Below are 19,616 nucleotides of genomic sequence, written 5' to 3' on the forward strand. Positions count from 1 at the left end.
GGACTTGGCAGCCATCTGTATTCACTCCAGCTCTTTCCTAACCGGCTATTTATTACTTCACTTATTTATTTATTTTTGGCTTCTCTGGGTCGTTTCTGTAAGAGGGCTTGCTCTGGTTGCAGTGAGCTCTCATTGCTTCTCATTGCAGTGGCTTCTCAGGTTGGGGAGCAGGGCTCTAGGCACACAGGCTTCAGTAGTTGTAGCTCCCAGGCCCTGTTGCCTCATGGCATGTTAGATCTACCCAAGACCAGGGATCGAGCCCACATCCCCTGCATTGGCAGGCAGGTTCTTAACCATTGAAACATAAGGGAAGCTTGCTATTTATCTGAGCCTCGGTTTCCTCATTTGTCAAATGGGATTGAAACAAATCCCAAGTGAACCTGTGCTGTCTCCTAGGGGGAGAAACATTAGACAACAGAAACCAAACTCTTGAAGAAGAGATGGATGTTCCAGTTGCAGGCCTTTGTGGTTTCTTGGGAATCCTTCCTGTGGTTTCGGTACCACGGCTCTCCGGGACCGTGGGGGGCTGCCTGGCACAGTGCTGGTGGACAGCTGTCTTCCCCTTGAACCCTTCTATCAGAGAGGCCCTCCTGAGCAGCAGGAGCCCTGAAGAAGGACTCGCCACCCAGGGGGCCACACACACCCACTACCAACTCCATGGTCTGCTTTGCAGCATCTTCACTGCCTCAGGACACCTCAGGAAGAGAGTCCCTGCTCAGTAACTGGGCAAGATGGCTCCTGGCCAGGGGACGACCACAGAGAGACCTGCAGAATCCTGGCAGGTCTTGGCACCAGAGCCCTGAGGCAGGCAGTCCTTATAAGTTGGCCATTGTGAGCCACAGAAGCTTGAACGTCTGCAGAGGTATAAACATATCTGAGTTGACAGGTGGTGCCATGAGGTGTACCAGAGGGACACTGGATTTAGAGGTCTGGGTCTGTCCCATCCTTTCCCAGATGATGGGTTGTTGATACTTAACCATTTTGTTTTCCCTGAGCCTCAGTTTCTTGACAGTAAAATGGGATAACAGGCCTGCCTGATCTCACAGCATGGTTGTGAGAGCAGACGAATAAGGCATCATTCAGGCTTGCAGGGTGGCTGCTGCCAACAGGGGCATGGAGCTGAGTGGGCTGACCTTTGAACAAGAGCAAGAGTGTAGTGGAAATGCCTTGGTAGGAGGTGGTGAGAATAGGGAAGGAAAAGAGGGCCTGCCTGATGGAGGGGTGCCCCATCTCCTTCCCACAGAGGCTGCCTGGTGAGAGGCTGCAAGTTCGGTCTATGCGATCTGCTGCACAGAAGCTGAGCGGCCCTGGGTGAGCCACTGCCCCTCTTTCAGCTCTCACTGCCTCTCTATAAAATGGCGCTAGTTATTCAGACCTCTCAGGGTGGTTTGGAAGATACAAAGTGAAAAGGGTGAACCTGTGTAGAATGTCTAGTGCTGAGTCTGGCACACAAGTTGCCTGATAAATGTCACTACTAATATTTTCTATGGCTTTTTGCTTCCTTCTGAGAGGCAGCTCTGGACAGGCTTCAGCCTGAGCCCAGCTTCTGATCCAGCAGAGGGGACGTGAGATGCTTCCTGCTGGGGCAAGAGTCACTGGGGCCAGTGCTGTGTGTTGCTGCCTTGCCTTCTCACTTGGTGGTGGGTGTCTGTCTTGCTTTGACCATCAGCATCTGACACCCCCACTCCTGACCTAACCTATTCCTTCTCCATTCGTGGACCTATGGTGGCCATTACCCTTGCAGCCTGCTTCACTTCTGAGTGACAGGGCTTAGGACCCAAAGGCCTTGGTCCTCTAGCCTTGAAGGAATCAGAGGAGGTGGCTCCAGCCCCCTACTCTCCAGCCCCTATGGAAATGAACTCATAGCTGCCCGGGCAGCTGGTTTCTATCCACCTGAAACTTCTTCTGCAGGAGGCAGCCCAACAGACTACTTTGAATTCTTGTGAGTTTCTCCTGTGGCATCATGACCAAGTACACAAGTAAGCTCTGGAGCCAGACTGACTGGGTTCAAGATTCCAAGACCACAGCTATTTAGCTACATGACCTTAGGTAAGTTCTATAACCCTTGTGCATCTCATTTTCCCCAGGTTTAATTTTTTTCTCACAGAATCCTCATGCGAATTCAATGAGATAATGCGTTCTTAGCATATAACAAGTATACTCATCATTCATCTTGCCCCATCCTTCTGGGAATATCCACCTTAGATTTGTGTCCAACTCCTCTCCCTCACCAACCCATTTGGTGCTTCTTGGAGTGTTTAATTCTCCCATGAACTAAGTCAAACCTTGGATCTGGACTGGAAATGGCTGAGGACTGAGCTAGAGAGAAAATGAGGGGTGGGGAGTTGAATGGGTGGGGTCAGCCACGCAGGGGAGTGAGCCTGAGCAGCTTGCTTGCCTTCATCTGGGTGTAGAAGGCAGAGAGGTCATCCATTTGGACAGATTTAGGTATCTTGAGTTCCCTCCCTTCTGAAGCACCCTTCTTTCTCCCTGCAATGAAATGGTGAACTAAGCTCAGTGGTAAAGAATCTGGCTGCCAGTGCGAGAGACATCAGAGACACAGGTTTGATCCCTGGGTCAGGAAGGCACCCTGGAGAAAGAAACTGCAACCCCCTCCTGTATTCTTGCCTGGAGAATTCCATGGACCAAGGAGCCTGGTGGGCTATACAGCCCATGGGGTCGCAGAGAGCTGGACATGAGCGGAGCAGGCACCCAGCACCACCACCAGATACCTTTGTATTGCTTTGATTCTGAAAAAATTCCACAGATGTCCTGTGATCAGTCCAACCAATCCCCTCTTGATGGACAAGCAAGTTCTTTCTAACTTCAATGAGTATTCCTGAATTCAAATATTTGAATCCATTCTTTATTATTCGGTTGAGAGGGACCCGACAGTAGAACTGATGGGTCCAGAGGTGAGTGCCTGCTGTGAGCTTGCCTTGCACCCATCCTAACCCCGGGCCTCCCCAGACAGAGGGTCTGCTGCTCTTGATGGGCACCCACTGCCCTTGGTTCTCACGGAGTTGTACCTCTTCCCTTTTCGTATGTGCCAAGGGCACCACTGTTTCATTTTGGTTTCCTTGCTTTTTACCAAGATGTAAAATATGTTCACATGTTCCTGGTCACTCTGTTTCTTTTGTGAATGGCTTGTTCATTGAGCTGAACTTCATGGGGTTTGCTTTGCTTTCTTTCTCTTGCCTGGTAGGAGTAGCTCCTGGCTGAACTGATGGCTAAGAGTTGAGGCAAGATATGGGCATCCTAACTTCCAGGGGGTCCTAAGGTGGAAAGAAATGAGCCAGTTGGCCTGAAAAACTTGGGCATGCACCTACCTCCACTCCCTACAGGAAGCTGGGTGGGACAAGCTTTCCACAGGTAGCTGTTTTCCAGGGAGGATGGATTACTTGCCTTGATAGAGAGGCCTGGACCAAATGATTCTGGTGGTTTCTCTGGTCCCCAGCTTCCATGAAAGACAGGGAATTCAGAGGTCAAACTCAGATATGACCTGGCTTTCAGATCTGAGTTCTGACCTGCTTTGGAATTAGCATGGGGGTGATGGTCAGAGTAGGGGCAGGAAAGGCTAGACAGGCAGGAGAAAAGCAAACTCATTAGGATCCCAGAGGAGCGGGAAACACCCCACGTGGAGCCTGACTCACCGCTTATCACCACGGTGTCTGTGGCCCCATGGCACCGTTTTCCCTTTCCTTGGAACTTTTCTAGCTTCAGAAATAATATCACCAGAACAAAAAGGTCCTACAAGATCTTTCAGAGTTAGGACAGGAGCCAAGCAAAACAAAGAAGAGTAAAAAAGATGAGCACACAAGCATATGACCACATTTATGCACTTACAAAATATTAAATATATTTGTGCAGGATATCTAAAAAGAAAACAACTGAAATATTTTTGACAGAAGATTTCCTTCCTCTAATTATTCCACTAAAGCTCTGTTATCCCATTTTTATTTTTAAAACTTTTACTTTTATACTGGAGTATAGTTGATCGACAATGTAGTCAGTTTCAGATATACAGCAAAGTAATTCAGTTACACATATATATGCCTCAATTTTTTTTTCATGGAGAAGGAAATGGGAACCCACTCTAGTATTCTTGCCAGGAAAATCCCATAGACAGAGGAGCCTGGCAGGCTGCAGTCCAGGCGGTCTCAAAGAGTCAGATACAACTGAATGACTAATACATACACATTCTTTTTCAGATTCTTTTCCCATTTAGGTTATTACATAATATTTAGCAGAGTTCCCTGTACTGTCCAGTAGGTCCTTACTGGTTATCTGTTTTAAACATAGCAGTGAGCACATGCCAAAGCTCTGTTTTTTAAAGAAGGGTGATGGGAGGGATGAGAATGTTTTGATCCACCCTGCCTATCTTACAGAAGGGGGAACTGAGGCCCAGGGCAGGCACACTGTTGCCACACACAGCAAAAGGCATTTGCTCCTGAATCTTCTGCCTCCAGGCCTGGGCTCCTTTCTTGTGAGGTCTGGTTCTGCTGTGTGTCCCTTGAAGGACTGCTTCTGGCCTAGAGAAATAGTCCTTGGGATTGAAAAAGAAATCAGAGCACAGGCTATGTCTGCAGGTGTACAGCCAAAGGGGAAGGACTCCGTTTTTAGTCTCACCTCCTTCGACAGGCCACGTTTTCAAACTGATGGAAAATTGCCCTTTTTCCTTCATTTTATACATATACACACACATACATACATACACACACATAAAACTTTGAGATTTTCTTTCTGCACCTCACATGCCATCACTTCAAAGCTGACGACACACATCACACGAATCAGGACAGACAGGGCTTAGGGGTGGTCCCAGAGCTAGTGTCAGAGTCAGGACTTGCTGGAATCTTTCCTGCTCACTAAGAAGCCTTTGAGACTTAATTTTTCTTTTCTTCTTCTAAGTAAGATGCTGGCTTTCTGACATTACTCCCTCCTCCTCTATCCCTGTTCTAAAATAATCTTTCTTTCTTTCCACTTGCTATGTCCTTAGAATCCTCCTAACCCCCATCACTTTATTTTCTTGGGCTCCAAAATCACTGCAGATGGTGACTGCAGCCATGAAATTAAAAGACACTTATTCCTTGGAAGAAAAGCTATGACAAACCTAGACAGCACATTAAAAAGCAGAGACATTACTTTGCCAACAAAGGTCCATCTAGTCAAAGGTATGGTTTTTTCCAGTAGTCATGTATAGATGTGAGAGTTAGACCATAAAGAAGGCTGAGTGCCAAAGAACTTATGTTTTTGAACAGTGGTGTTGGAGAAGACTTGAGAGGCCCTTGGACTGCAAGGAGATCAAACCAGTCAATCCTAAAGGGAATCAACCCTGAATATTCATTAGAAGGACTGATGCTGAAGCTCCAATACTTTGGCTACCTGATGCGAAGAGCCAACTTGTTAGAAAAGACCCTGATGCTGGGAAAGATTGAAGGGAGGAGAAGGGGACGACAGAGGATGAGATGGTTGGATGGCATCGCCGAGTTAATGGACACGAGTTTGAGCAAACTCCCCAAGGATGGTGAAGGACAGAGAAGCCTGGCATGCTTCAGTCCATGGGGTCGCAGAGTCAGACACGACTGAGTGACTGAAAAGAACAACAACAAACCCCCATCACTGGATCACTTTCTTCTTTGCAGAGCACTTTACCACTGAATGCCTCAGTCTGATGTCACAGACCTCTGCGAAGGAAATGGAGAGATGGGGCCAGGTTTGGAGGGATTCCTCCCCCATGGAGACCTTGCCCTAAGATCTTAAGGGACGGTCACCAAGCATGTCAAGGTCAGAACTTTAGATTTGTGACTGCAAAATCAGCATTTTCTCCCCTTCTCCAGCAGGGGCATGGAGGTGTGTTTCCAGGGGTGGAGCCGAGCCTCAGAGGTCACTGCCTCCAGGGCAGACTTTCTTGAACAATCCATCCTGGGGCCGAGCTCTGGGGAACACAAGGGATAGGCTGAGGTGGCAGCCACCCTCTCCATCTCCCAAACACTGCAGTTCACCTGCTTGCTGAATCCAGCCTCATTAGAACTGCTGGGGTTTCTGGGCTGACAGATCTTGATTTTCGAGAGAAGTCCTGAATGTGCAACTCCACTGAGCAAAGCTCTTTCTTCATAGGCCACCAGTCTTCCTTGCCTGGCACTATTGTCCCCTTTTGCAGAATGAGAAAGTTGTCTTTGCTGCCTGCTCACTTCCCTTTTGGCCCCATGAGCCTGCTCTGGGTCCTTACAGTGACCCAGTTTCCTTGAACTCCTGGTACCTTGCACTGGCATAAGCATCCTCCAGGCAGCCATGCCCTGTGCGTCATAGCTCCGTGATGCTGCAGATTGACATGAAATTCACAAGGCTGAAACTGAGCCGGCAGGCTCTGGTGTAGCCAGAGTGCCAAAAATTCAGCTTGTGTAATTGCCAGCTCTCTGTATAACTGGGCACCACCATACCAATGGTCAGATGCCCTGCCTCTTCTCAATATGGTACCTCCAACTTCCTTCTTGGTTCACCCTGCCAAAAGTTTGCATGGGGGGTGGGGGGGTGGGGGAAGTTTGCTTGAGCAGACAACCAAACACAATCAGCTCTAACATTTGTACCTCAGCTCTCCTACATGTCTGTCTCTCATAACTGTCATCTCTTTATCCATTTTTTTTCCCTTGCATCCCAGGAGAGCTGGCCAAGTTCTTTCTCTACTTTGATGATTTGTTTTTCTGGGTCATCAAGTTTATTTTTCATTACCTTCTTCCAAAAGGTTTTTAATTCACCTCTTATGTTTTTAGTTATTTTATAATTCTTCTGCTTTTCGCCTGTCTCCCTTTTCCTATTACCTCGTTATTTCATCTTAAAATGAAGTCTATGTTCTCTCCCTAAGGCTTTCTGCTCCTCTTTTAGGCAGATCATGTTTTCTCTTCTGAGCTCACTGAGAATGGGAACACATGTTCCTCTCAGATCTACAGTTGGCATAGACCAGTCTGAGGGCTCCCAGCTCAGTCCCTGACTCCTGGCATATCCATGCTGTGCTGGGTTGGCATTCTTTCACTCCTGTCTGGCCCTTGGACACTCAAAGCTACTGTTGGGGTGCAGGGAACCCCAGCACATGCTGGCTGTTCTGGCTCCTCCCCTCTGGCCCCACGTCTAGCTGTCAGTGAAAAGACTATGTCCCAGGAGGCATTTTCCCACTTGCTCCCTACTTTCTGTTTTCTATCATTTGCTTGCCTGCTTGTGGACAGATGATGACAGAGAAAGAGAGGGCACTGCTGTGAGGAGAGGTTACAAAACTCTTCAAAGAATAGCTCTTAAGATATGGAGAAGGGTAGCTGGCAAATTTGTGATGGGTCCAACCCTGGGTCAGTGAGACAGGACTCAGGAGAGGCAGGGTGTGAAGAGTCTTCCCATATCTTCCCAGTGGGCCCTTCTGTGCTTGATGGAGGGCGTTCTAGGTAGGTTAAGAGACATTAGTGGGAATTCTCCTAGACATGCTTGGTGAGAAGTTCTAAAGGCTGACTGGTGAGCCACTCACGATTTTGAGCTAATTGCCTCATATTCAACTTTCAGGGCACACTTACTGCTTAATCCCCCACCTCCCTTCATTGATTTCTTCATCTTACAACAGCTGAGTTTTCACTTGGCACTAATCCTGTCTTAGCCCAGGTCTCCTGCGTAGGCCTCTGGAGGCAGAGCCTCTGACCTCAACCTCAGTTAATTGGTACTTCACATTCCACAGTCACAGTAACTGGCTTAGAGGTGGGCATTGACCAGAGGATGGCACAATCAAAATGAGGTTCAGGACTTTTGTGGAAACTCCTGGAAAGGATGCTCAAGTTTCCCTTCTAGACTTGAACCTGAAGGCTTGTGAGCTAAGCCCCGGATGGCATTCTGCAGCCTGAGAATGAAACTCAGGACTAGAGAGGGGCTATAATCCTGAGAGCAATGAGGAGCTCCTGATCCAGCTTTGTCTGAAGCTAGATCTGCTCTTAGCTCTTTATCAGTGAGAACCAATGAATTATTTTATGTTTTAAACCATTTGAATGAGATTATCTGTCACTTGAGGTAGAATGAGTCCTCATTTACACAAGTGTGACCACAGGATTAGAAAAGAAAAGACCAAATATAAGGAGGTATGTGTGACTGCTCACTCAGTCATGTCCAACTCTTTGCAACCCTAGGGACAGTAGCCCACCAGGCTCCTCTATCCATGGGATTCTCCAGGCAAGAATGCTGGCCATTTCCTTCTCCAGGGGATCTTCCTGACCCAGGGATCAAACCTGCATCTCCTGTGTCTCCTGCATTAGCAGATGGATTCTTCACTACTGTACCACCTGGATATGTTCCCAAATGTTTACTGTATTATCTTTGGGTGGCAAGATCATGAGTTATTCATCTCTTCATGTATTTTATATCATTTTCCTACTTTTTTTGTAACAAGGATGTTTTGTGAATAAAGAACAAACAAAGAAAGAAAACCTTCAGGAAATACTATATTAAATACTTCAGTTTGGAAAGGCAAGAGGCTGAAGGGGCCAGTTCTCAGGCCCTGCGGAAGCCATGGGTCACTGTCAGGCACTCCTGGAGGGCTGGGTGGTGGAGGCAGCCCTCCCACCCAGCCCCGTAGCAGACCTTTGAGGAGTTCCCCTTAAAGTTGGACGAGGAAATCCTTCTTCACACAGTGAGAAGCAAACTTAAAGCAGCTGTTCTCTCCAGAGAAGGCTCAAGTTGAAAATAGAAAGGACTTCAAGTGGTTTTGAACCATTCTTGAATGGCAGTTCTGTCACAGACTTGGAGGCAGTGTGGTACATGCGGGGCTGTCTATGGCCTTGGGGTGGAAGTCAGGGAGCCCCTAGGAGCCTTGGGGGCCAAGCCAGGGCCATCTGCAAGGCTCGGTAGCCACACCAGCCCTACCTGGTCTCCCATGTTAGGGTTTGGGCAAGGTGGGTGGCGGCACACTGCCCACAGCCCAGCTGAGTGCCCAGAGCTCAAGAAAGCACACGTGTTTTTGCACTTGCTGCATCCTGAGTGGCACAGAGGACAAACGAGCCATGGAGCATGGAAACCCCAAACCTTGAGTCACCACTGACTGTTGCCTCAGGCACACAACTCCGACTGCAGGCACTCACTGCTGCTTATGTCTGTATGTCCAGGAAGCAGAGCGACGGCAGTAAAAAAGAAGTTCAGATGGAGTCAGGCTGAGCCAGGGAATTCCTGCGTGTGCGTGAGAGAGAGTGAGTTTTGGAAATCATGCAATATTATAGTCTTTCCTTAAGTGACACCTGGCATTGAGTTTTCTCAATGTGAGTTCCCTTGTCATCTAGTTCTTATAATGGGCATCAAGGAAACATGTTTGCAGCAATATTCCTTTGGGAGCTAATTTATGAGCACTCTAGTCCTGTGTTGGAGAATCACAATGTACACCAGTGTATTAAAGTCTCTGAGAGGTCTTTCAGTGAAGGAACCCGGCTGATTGAAGGATTCCAGGACTCATTTGGGGGGTGGGCATCACCCACAGGCTGGATGGAATGAGGTGTAAGGCCAACTGTGCAGAAGGACTACTCCCTGAAATGTGGACAGGGGCCATCTAGAGCGTGGTGGAGTTTGGGGCATGGATGTGTGGACCAGCCAGGTGGATGGGGTCATTCGGCCCCAGAGCATTAAAATAATAGGATAGACGGTAAAGATCTTGGATTTCCTCTGACTTAGACACCTCACATTATAGACACAGCCACTGAGGTTCATAGAAAGGGGCTGAGTTACTCCTTGTCACCAGAGTTCTCAGCTGTACACCACTGATGCCGATGCTGGATAAGCCGGGAGGAGGCGATTCGATGGGTGTACTATTAGGGAGCCTGCCCACCCACTGGAAGCTTGGAGAACCACGTTCACAAAATAGGCAGGAGCCCAAGGCAAGTGGGTTGCTGAGCCCGTGGCCAGGTGTGACCCGAAGTTGGGTCAGGCAGCTTCAGCTAGAGCCAGGATGTGTTAGAAACCGACCCACAGCTCTGTGTCACCCTTGGGGGGAGCAGCCGGTTGACTCAGCACAGGCCGTGTGCCCTCCTCAGCTGTAAGGTCTGGGAGAACACGTGTCTGGCTGGCTTGGCTTCCATAGCTGAAGCCTGGAGCCTGTCTTTCCCCATGACTGGCAGAGGAAAGCAGCCCAGGCGTTTGGCTCAGGGCAGAGCGAGGTTACATACCCCATCTCCTCGTTTCCAGTTCACATGATTCAGTCATGTGTCCCGTAAATATTTCAAATCCGGATTTAATGAACAACATGGACCTTGGTGAACCTCTACCTGCCATGGTAGGATAAAAGCTTGAAATCACTTAAAAATTCACTGGACTGTTCTTCCTCGGTTGTCTCCTACACTTTCCTTGGTCTTTACTCCCAACCTCATGATACAGTCGTCATGGCAGAAACAGAAGAACAAGCAATCACGTAGATTTTGAATTTCATGGCAGAGGAAATAGTTTGGGGAGGTCTCAAAGTCTTTCCTTTGGAGTATCTAGACCCTAAGTGTTCACAGCTTGGGAGGACGAGGGTGTGGTAAGTTAACCTTTTTTTTTTTTTTTTATCCCACTTACCCAGAAGGGGGTTTCAGAAAGACAGACTTAGATGCTGACATGGAATTCTGGCTGGGAACGGTCCTGCCAGACACTTCATATCCCCAGACCTGAGAGTTGAGGGGGAAATAGGATACTCAATAGTTTGGGGGCTATGAGAACAGAGGGGACAGGCGCCCCACTCCCTGAGACAAGTTGGGGGGCTGGAAGCTTCAGAGAAAAGCATCAGCATTCAGCAAGGGACCAGCCTGAGGGCCCAGGCTACATCACAAGCTTGCGTCTCATTGGGATGGGGCAGCAGGATGCCTTTGCTGATGGCCCCGAGGGCCTCATGCTTGGAGGAGAGATGTGCCATCAGGAGCAGGCATGGACCACCAGCACCAGAGTGGCAGAAACGAGGACTCCTCACCAGCCCGTGTGGGTGTCCACGAGGGACCAAGGCCCTGCTCAGCAGAGGCTGATGTGCACAGGCGACCACAGAGAGCCAGGCGTGCTCCATGGCTGGTCTGATACCTGTTTCCTGACCCCAGTCGCGTGCCACATCTAGAAAACGAGAAGGGGGCCCCTGAGGCAGCTAAAATGGAGATTCTGCCAAAAGTAGAATGGCGGGGGAGGTCAATGGGGAAATAAGCTTTTCTTTATTTCGCATTTGAATTTGTGGCCTATGAAATGAATTCTAATATAATACAGTTAAAACTAATCCACGATATTTTAACAAATAAATGTTTTAAGCGTCTCTTTTTTTGAATTATTCCTGCACACTATGTGATGCTGGTTTTTCCTTACCCATATTCTGGATTAAAATGATGGATGACACGCTGGCACTTATTTTTTCATATAAAATAGGGCTGACCCTGGTGGCTGCCTCTTGGGCTCTGCTGGAGAGTCCCACCCACAGCGCACCAGCGGCTGAGTGTCCAGGAGCAGACCAGGCCCCTCATTCAGCCCAGCCTCCTGGGCCGAACACTCCACGAGTCACTCTTCCTGGTGGGGTAAACACTGGTGCGATGATGCTGATGAGAAGACACTCACCTTTGGTATCTGCTGGGGGTTGGCCCCAGGACCCCTGTGGGTACCAAAATCCTCCGATGCTCAAGGTCCTCATAGTTTGCCCTCTGAATACACAGTTTTGCACCCCAGGATAGGGAGGAACGACTAAGCATTTATTGAAAAAAAATTTGAGTCTAAGTGGAGCAGTGCAGTTGAAACCCATGTTGTTCAAGGGTCAACTGTACTGTGAGAACCCCAAATATCTGCCTGTGACTGGGCCTCCCCTTGGGGCTCGGTTTCCTCATCTGTAAAGTTGCTTTGCTGCTCACAGCAGTCCAGCTCTCAGGCTTCCTGTGACTGCCACAGGCAAGTGTCTTTCCATGAGCCTCTTGTTTCATCTTCACAACAGCCCTGCCAGTTTAGAGATGCTGAAAGTAGATGCACAGAGGAGGGACTTGCCAAAGGCCAGACACTTAATTCATCGAATCTAGGACTTCACTGATGGTAAGACACACCATGATCTTATAGAAAGAAAGAAAAAGAGCTGACAGTTATAACTGCAAGGGGTCGCAGATCCTAAGACCATTCTAACGTCAGAGATGTTAAAATGTGTGAAAAGTGAGCCTTAGAACTGACAGACTGCTGAGATGAGCAGACAAGGGTGCAATCCTGAGTCTGAGGGATGCAAAGCTCAAGGTCTTTACATTCGGACCAGCTGCCAAAGGCTGATGTGAGTGAGACTTGAAAGAGCCACAGGACACAAGAGGACTTCTAAGCTTGTAACGTGCGGTGCAGACACAGGAATCATCACTGGGAGGGATGTGCCAACAGCTGGAGTGGAATAAATCCCTGGCTCTTACAGAAGTCACCTCGTTTAGACAGATTTTCAGTGAACTGGAATTGGGGTGGGATTTGGGTGGAATTTGGTTACAAGGCCAAAAGCCGATTCTTGCCTAGGCGTCTGATACAGTGTTATGAGTCAACACATCCAAGAACAGCTTGGCTTACCCCAGACCCAATTCCCTACAGGGGCTGGACTCCAGATTTGTTGGAAATCTAAGAAGTCTTTTGGTTGACACGACAGACCAGAATGAAGTCCAGAAGACCAAGAGCGCCTGGACTCCCTCAGGCTCTGCCCTGGCCCCGAGTCTGTGGCTGCAGGAGGCACTGGGCTCTGCATCTCACCAGCCCTCTCCCTGGGTAGGCAAGTCCCACCTCCCTGGGGCTCACTTTATTAAACATTTTTAGTTTATTTATTCTTGGCTGCCCTGGGTCTTTTTGCTGTGTACTGGCTTTCTCTAGTTGCAGTGAGCTGGGGCTGCTCTCTAGTTGTCCTACAAGGGCCGCGGCTTCTCCTTTTGCGAGCACAGGCTTTAGGGGTGCGGGCTTCGGTAGTTGCAGCGCTTGGGCACAGCAGTTGCAGTGCACGGGCTTAGTTGCTCTGCAGCACGCGGAACCTTCCTGGACCGGGGATCAAACTTGTGTCCCCTACATTGGCAGGCAGATTCTTAACCACTGGACCACCAGGCAAGTCCTGGGGCCCACTCTTGACTGGGGATGTGTTTGGGTCAAATGGAAGGTCAAGCATTCATGGGCCCTGGAAACTGCCTTTGCAGTGAAACCCTCCCCCAAATTATATCTTTCCCCTGGACAGAGCCTGAGTTCCCATGGCTTGGGACACTGGGATCCAGACCTTGAATTGCTTCTCAGGGTGTAACTAAGTCTGCATCTGGGCCTGTCCTTTCCTGGCTCCCTTGCCTCCTCTGCCATTTTCCTAGGTAAACATTTGACACGAGTTACTGTTAACACACTTGGGCATGACCTGTGCCAGCTCTTTAGGGACCTAGTTTTATCAATTCTACTCAATACTCTCTAAAGTAGAAATTATCCTCCCATTTTAGTTTTTTTTTGGCCAGACCATGAACGATGTGGGATCTTAGTTCCTTGACCAGGGATTGAACCCTTGGCCTCTGCATCCCTGCATTGGAAGCCCAGAATTTTAAGCACTGGACCAGCAGGAAGATCTCTCATACCCATTTTAAAGATAACAAACTTGAGACTCAGCAAAGCCAAGAAATAAGACATCCAAGGCCACACAGCCCTTTAATAAGAGAGGTCCTAGCCAAGTCTCTACAGCATGCTGAGAACAATGCCTAAGTCAGCGGAAGCGCCAGCTACTTGTTAGATGACAGAGTGAAAACTCCCTGATGATAATGATGCTAAAAATCTTGCTGTGAACTAATTGTTATTTAATTTTATTCATCTGAGCACCTGCTTTTGTACCCAGCATGGACCTACAGATGAAGTGGGTTCTGGGCAACCGAGGTTGTAACATACACACACACACACACCCCATCCTCCCTTAATGACCCGCCTGCAATTGATCTACTGCTAAGTAGCATTTCGTGTACTGGGGAGCTTCTATTTCCACACTAGCAGCAAATTTGACCTTTGTGTCAGCTGCCAGCTGCTTATAATTCTGACAGATGCAAGCACATTTCTGGGAAGCTGTAGCCTCTCAGGACCTCACAGATCAACAGGCAACGCTGGCGGCTTTGGTAAGATTGATCGGCCCGCGAGAATCCCATTTACAGCCTGAATGGAGCCTCGGTTTACCGTGGCCTGGGCTCTGATGACTTCGACAGCTCCCTTCTAAATCTGTCAGCCGGGGCTGGTGGCGATATTAAAGAACACTCTATTTATACGAAGCAGCAATTAGAGGAATGCTCGCCAGTGGGGCACCGCTTCCAAGTAAATCCCCGGCCTTCCAAATGGTGTCATGCTTGTGGTTATTTTAATCCGCTTGGAATTTCAGGGATATTAATGTGACGGGCCATCGCAGAGGATTAGCCAGGTTTATTTCTGCTGACATTTCAGAGAGCACACTCAGGTCCCCAAGACGGCCGCACCTCCCTCCAGGCACATCCACATCGCTGGGGCGGAGGAGGGGCGGCGCCGGGAAGGGAGGGGCAGCTGCAGAGAAGCTCCGCTCTCCTGCTGCCTGTCGTTTTCTTCCTCCCCCTTTTCCTGGGGCACCCCCATTTTCTGCCCACCTCCTTTTGGGCCCCTCCACTCTCATGTCCTTCTGTTCTGTCCTTTTCTTATTCTCTCTAGGAAATCAAGCTGTGTCTGAGATGGTCTTTCAGGCATAAGTGTCAGGGTCCCATTTGACAGTTAATGGAGCACTGGTTATAATAACTTGACCTAGGAATGGGGTTGCCACATATTGGGTTGGCCAATAAGTTAGTTGGGATTTTTTCATAAGACGTAATGGGGAAAAAAGAACTTTTTGGTCAACCCAACAAATGATGGCTGCTGCTGCTAAGTTGCTTCAGTCGTGTCCGACTCTGTGCGACCCCATAGACGGCAGCCCACCAGGCTCCCCGGTCCCTGGGATTCTCCAGGCAAGAACACTGGAGTGGGTTGCCATTTCCTTCTCCAATGCATGAAAGTGAAAAGTGAAAGTGAAGTCGCTCAGTTGTGTCCGACTCTTAGCGACCCCATGGACTGTAACCCACCAGGCTCCTCCATCCATGGGATTTTCCAGGCAAGAGTACTGAAGTGGGGTGCCATTGCCTTCTCTGACAAATGATGGCATGCTCACTTAAATCTAGAGTTCAGATAAGCACCTAAGACCATTTTTCAGCACATGTCCCACACAATATTTTGAGACAGGCTTATAACACCAAAAAATTCATTTCATTATTTATCTGAAATTATTTCACAGAGTGGCCTGAATTTTTATTTGCTAAATCTGGCAAGCCTATATGGAGAGGGCAGGTATCAGGTAGAGAAACCACTGCTGGACCAAAAAGTGTCCCACCTTAATGCAGGGGCCGGGCTTGTCCTTGGACTCGATCACCTTGTTAGAAATATTTCCATACCAGCTCAGAAAGTTTCTCATCTCCCTGAGGGCCTCCCAGGACCCTCCCAGATGTCCCCCACAGGGCCCTGGGCATCCCCTTACACAGCCTTTTAACTCTCTGATTTTTTTTCCTGCTACACTGTAGGTCTCCTGAGGACACAGACGAGGCCTTATTTCTCTTTAGATCCCCAGGTCCTGACAGGTGCAATGTTTGGAGACAGTCAATAAATATTTATTGAATGAATGGATGGATGAGTAAAGGCAGGTTTTACTCCAATAATGATGACGTCACCTATCAAAGCATTTTAGGAACCCTTTTTAATTTACTGATGAACTAACTTAGAAGAGCAGGCTGCTGGTGCTGGTTATGAACTTAGTTGCAAGATTGTAGGGAACGTCTGGGAGGGTCCTGGGAGGCCCTCAGGGAGATGAGTTGGTATGGAAATATTTCAATGTTTTAGCCATAAGCCTGGCTGCATTGCTAGGGAATGAAGGAAATGAATGGCAACCCACTCTAGTATTCATGCCTGGAGAATTCCATGGGCAGAGGAGCTTGGCTGGCTACAGTCCATGGGGTTGCAGAGACAGACACAACTGAGAGGCTAACCCTTTCACACACTTTCATAGGCTGCATTGTTGTATACAGCAGCTGAATATTACTGCTTACCTGTTCTGGAAACAGAAATATTTTCACACACACTCCCCTGGCCCTGACAGGTAAGTAAACTGAGACACAGAGAGGTTAAGAAGATTTTCACTGGACTCACAGCTCAAGCTGCAGTGCTAGGTTTGAATACAGGCTGCCTGGTCACAGCCTCCATGCCAGAAGCTCTTTCCCAGTGATTTCTGCCCCTTTATTATGTTAACATACCTATTGTTGTTTAGTCTCTAAGTTATATCCGACTCTGCCACTCCACGGACTATAGCTCGCCAAGCTCCTCTGTCTGAGGGATTTCGCAGGCAAGAATACTGGAGGAAATGGAGTTGCCATTTCCTTCTCCAGGGGACCTTCCCAACCGACAGATCAAATGCCTCCTGCATTGGCTGGTGGATTCTATACCGCTGAGCCACCCAGGAAGCCGAACGCACCTATGCTTCCAGGCATAGGCTAAACACTTTATTTTTTACATGCAGTCTGTCTTGGTCTGCTCTGGTTGCTATAACAAAACACCATGGACTCTGTGTCCTAAACAGCAGAGAAGTTTCGCTCAGTTCTGGAGGATGGAAATCTAAGATTAACATGCCAGGTGATTCAGTTCCTGGTGAGAACTATCTTCCTGGGTGGGGGAATGCCTTCTTGCTGTCTTCCCTCACATGGTAGGCAAGAGAGAGAAGGAGAGAGCGTTCTCTATGTGTCTTCTTGTAAGAGCACTAATCCCATCACAGGGGCTTTACCCTACAGATCTCACCTCAACAATTATTCCGTAAAGGTCCCATCTCCAGATCCCAATGGGGGTTAGAGCTTCAACACATGAATTTGGGGAGGACATAAGCATTCTAGAACCCAGTCCACACAAGAACTCTATGAAATAGGTCCTCTTAGTAGTCCCACTTTACAGATAAGAAGTCAAGCCAACCTGAGGCTAAGTTACTGGGCTAAGGTCATGCAACCAACCTGGGAGGTAGGAGCTATTGTTGAGACAGGTCTCCAGGTATTTGCATATTCAAGTCTCTGGTCCTGTCCACTCAGACATCTCCTCCTCCAGGAAGCCTTCCAGGACACCCAGACCGACAGCTCCCTCTCCTGTTTCTGCAGCACTGCCTATATCCCTGTTGAATTAGAATTGCCTGGTAACTTGTTGCCCATCCCCACTCCCCACTGGGTTTCAATGTCGTTCCCTTTACTGTGTCTCCAGTCACCATTCTTGGCACAAGGTAGATGCTTTGCCTGTATCTATCCAGAGGATGTCTCCAAAACCCGCATTCTCCTCTGCCATCAGGCCCCAGACAGCCTGGCTGGCCAGCGAGGAGGAACCTATGTGCTGGGACATGGGCCACCTCCCTATCAAGCCAGGCCTTCCAGGGTGAGAATCACTTGGCTTTCTGTGACTTGGACTGCAGCTGGGCTGCTAGGAACCCCGCAAAAGCCCACCTGAGCCTGTGGAAATGTAAAAGTCAGAGGGTTTTATTGCCCTTTTAGGAGTCTTTAGACAGTTCTTTCTGGAAATAATTTTAGACATCAACAAAAGCCTAGAGGTATCCAGAGCTCGGCAAGGGACCGAGAGGGAGGCAGGCCTGGCCTCTGCGACCAGCTGCTCCACCCAAGCGTCGGGCCAGGAGGAGGTTTATTAGGCACTGGCTCTCCATCCCGGAGACCTGCTCATAACTGTCCCCAAATTTGTTCCTTGGGCTGAGTGCCTGTTCCTCCAGAGTGGGCTGTGGAGGGAGAGGTGGATATGGAGCATTCTATCTGAATTCACCCAGGGTGTGTGTGCTTGGACGGGCTGGAGGCTACTGATGGAGATAACACTGATGTTCGCTAGCAGCCTGGGTTTGAGACCCAGATCTGCCACTTCCTCGTCTAGCACTTGTGAGCAAGTCTTGACTCTCCAATCTTCATTCCCTCATCGCTTAAATGGGGATCATAGTATCAGAGGGTAATGATTCAGGTTGTCAGAGAGTGGAACTTTGAAAGTGTCTGGATAACTCAGGCATACCACCGACAGAGTTCCTCAGGCTATGATTGACGGTCTAAACAAACTCAGGCCTTGGCATCAAGAATAATAAAAATATGAACTTAGGCCCTGCCTTCTAGAGGCTATACCCTAACGTGCCTTCACCACCCTGAGAGCGTTTCAGGCATCGTGTGCTGAGCCGGGACTGGCTGGGGTAGGGATAGAGAGGTGGGACAGAAGCCATCAGAGACTTCTCCTTCCAGTGCAGGGTAATGGGGGCCTGGAGCAATGCTGCAGGGAGAGGCGGGACTGGGGGGATGCTGAGGGCTGAGGACCGATTCTGGGAAGTGGGACTGGACAGCACAGGGCCTCTTAGCTGTCGGCAGTAAATTATTTTCCATTTCCTAGCATTTTGTAGAGGGTGGGGGATGGGGAGTTGAGAAGTGGAGTTGAGGCCCCCATTTCTCCACAGGCCCTGGGAAGAGCACCCTCAGATGGAGGGACACTCAGGCAGCTCTGAAACCATGTCCTTCGTGTCTGTCCACCCTTGCTTTCTTGCCCAGAAATCTCCCTGCTTGGTTGTAATCACAGTGAGCCTGTTAAGTGTTGTCTTGGGTATCTCAGTCAATACTCCTTTATTTCCCATCCACTAAAAAAGCGTGGCTTCCTAGGTGGCTCAGTGGCAAAGAACCCACCTACCAACGCAGGAGATATGAGTTCAATCCCTGGGTGGAGAAGGAAATGGGAACCCCTCCAGTATTCTTGCCTGGAAAATCCTATGGAAAGAGGAACCTGGCGGGTTATAATCGATGGGGTTGCAAAGGAGTCAGACATGACTTAGCAACCAAACAACAACAAAAACAAGCACATGTTTAGAGGGCTGAGAAGGCCGCTCCTCTCTTAGACCTCAGCATCTGGCTTAATTTCCTGGTGTGTGTGTGTATATAAATATATATAATTTTAAAAAACTTTTCTCATGAGAAGGAAGGCCTATTGACTTTTACTCTTGGAGTAGATGCTTCTATTCAGAAAGAGACGAGGTTGGTCTTCTCTGTCCCCATCCTCAACTCTGCCAAAGGCTGCGGGGCAGGCTCCTCGTGGAGACAGACCTGCCCTGCCCAGAGCCGGGTGATGTGCCTGGCGCCCTGTGCACAGGCCAAGGGCCACAAGCCCTGGTGCTGGGCCCCTCAACCTCTAGTCAGAGAGCCCACACCTCGTGGATATGGTCTGGCTTCTGTCCTCAGAGGAGGAGGGGATGTGGTGGTCTTTCTCCCTCTCCCTCCCACTGCTCATCCCCCCTTCCCCCGCCCCTCGCCCCCACCTCACGGGCCAGCTTTGCTCTGAGTGCTGGCTGGAGGGAGGGCGCCAAGCCACACGTTCAAGGGGTCCCAGGATATAACTGGCTTTCCTTTGAAATCCTTCAGCTGGCGAATGTTCTCAATAAAACCAGACTGGGATTGGAGCACAAGCCTTCAGTAACACTTAGCTCATGAGTGAAACCAGACAGAGGGTAATACTATTGGTTCCACGTGGGGAATCTGGATTTTAAATCAATTTGAAATCCCATTTGGAGAATTTCTTCTGGGTGGAAATTTGAGCGC

Source organism: Bos javanicus, chromosome 10, assembly GCF_032452875.1.
Source record: "Bos javanicus breed banteng chromosome 10, ARS-OSU_banteng_1.0, whole genome shotgun sequence".
NCBI lineage: Eukaryota > Metazoa > Chordata > Mammalia > Artiodactyla > Bovidae > Bos > Bos javanicus.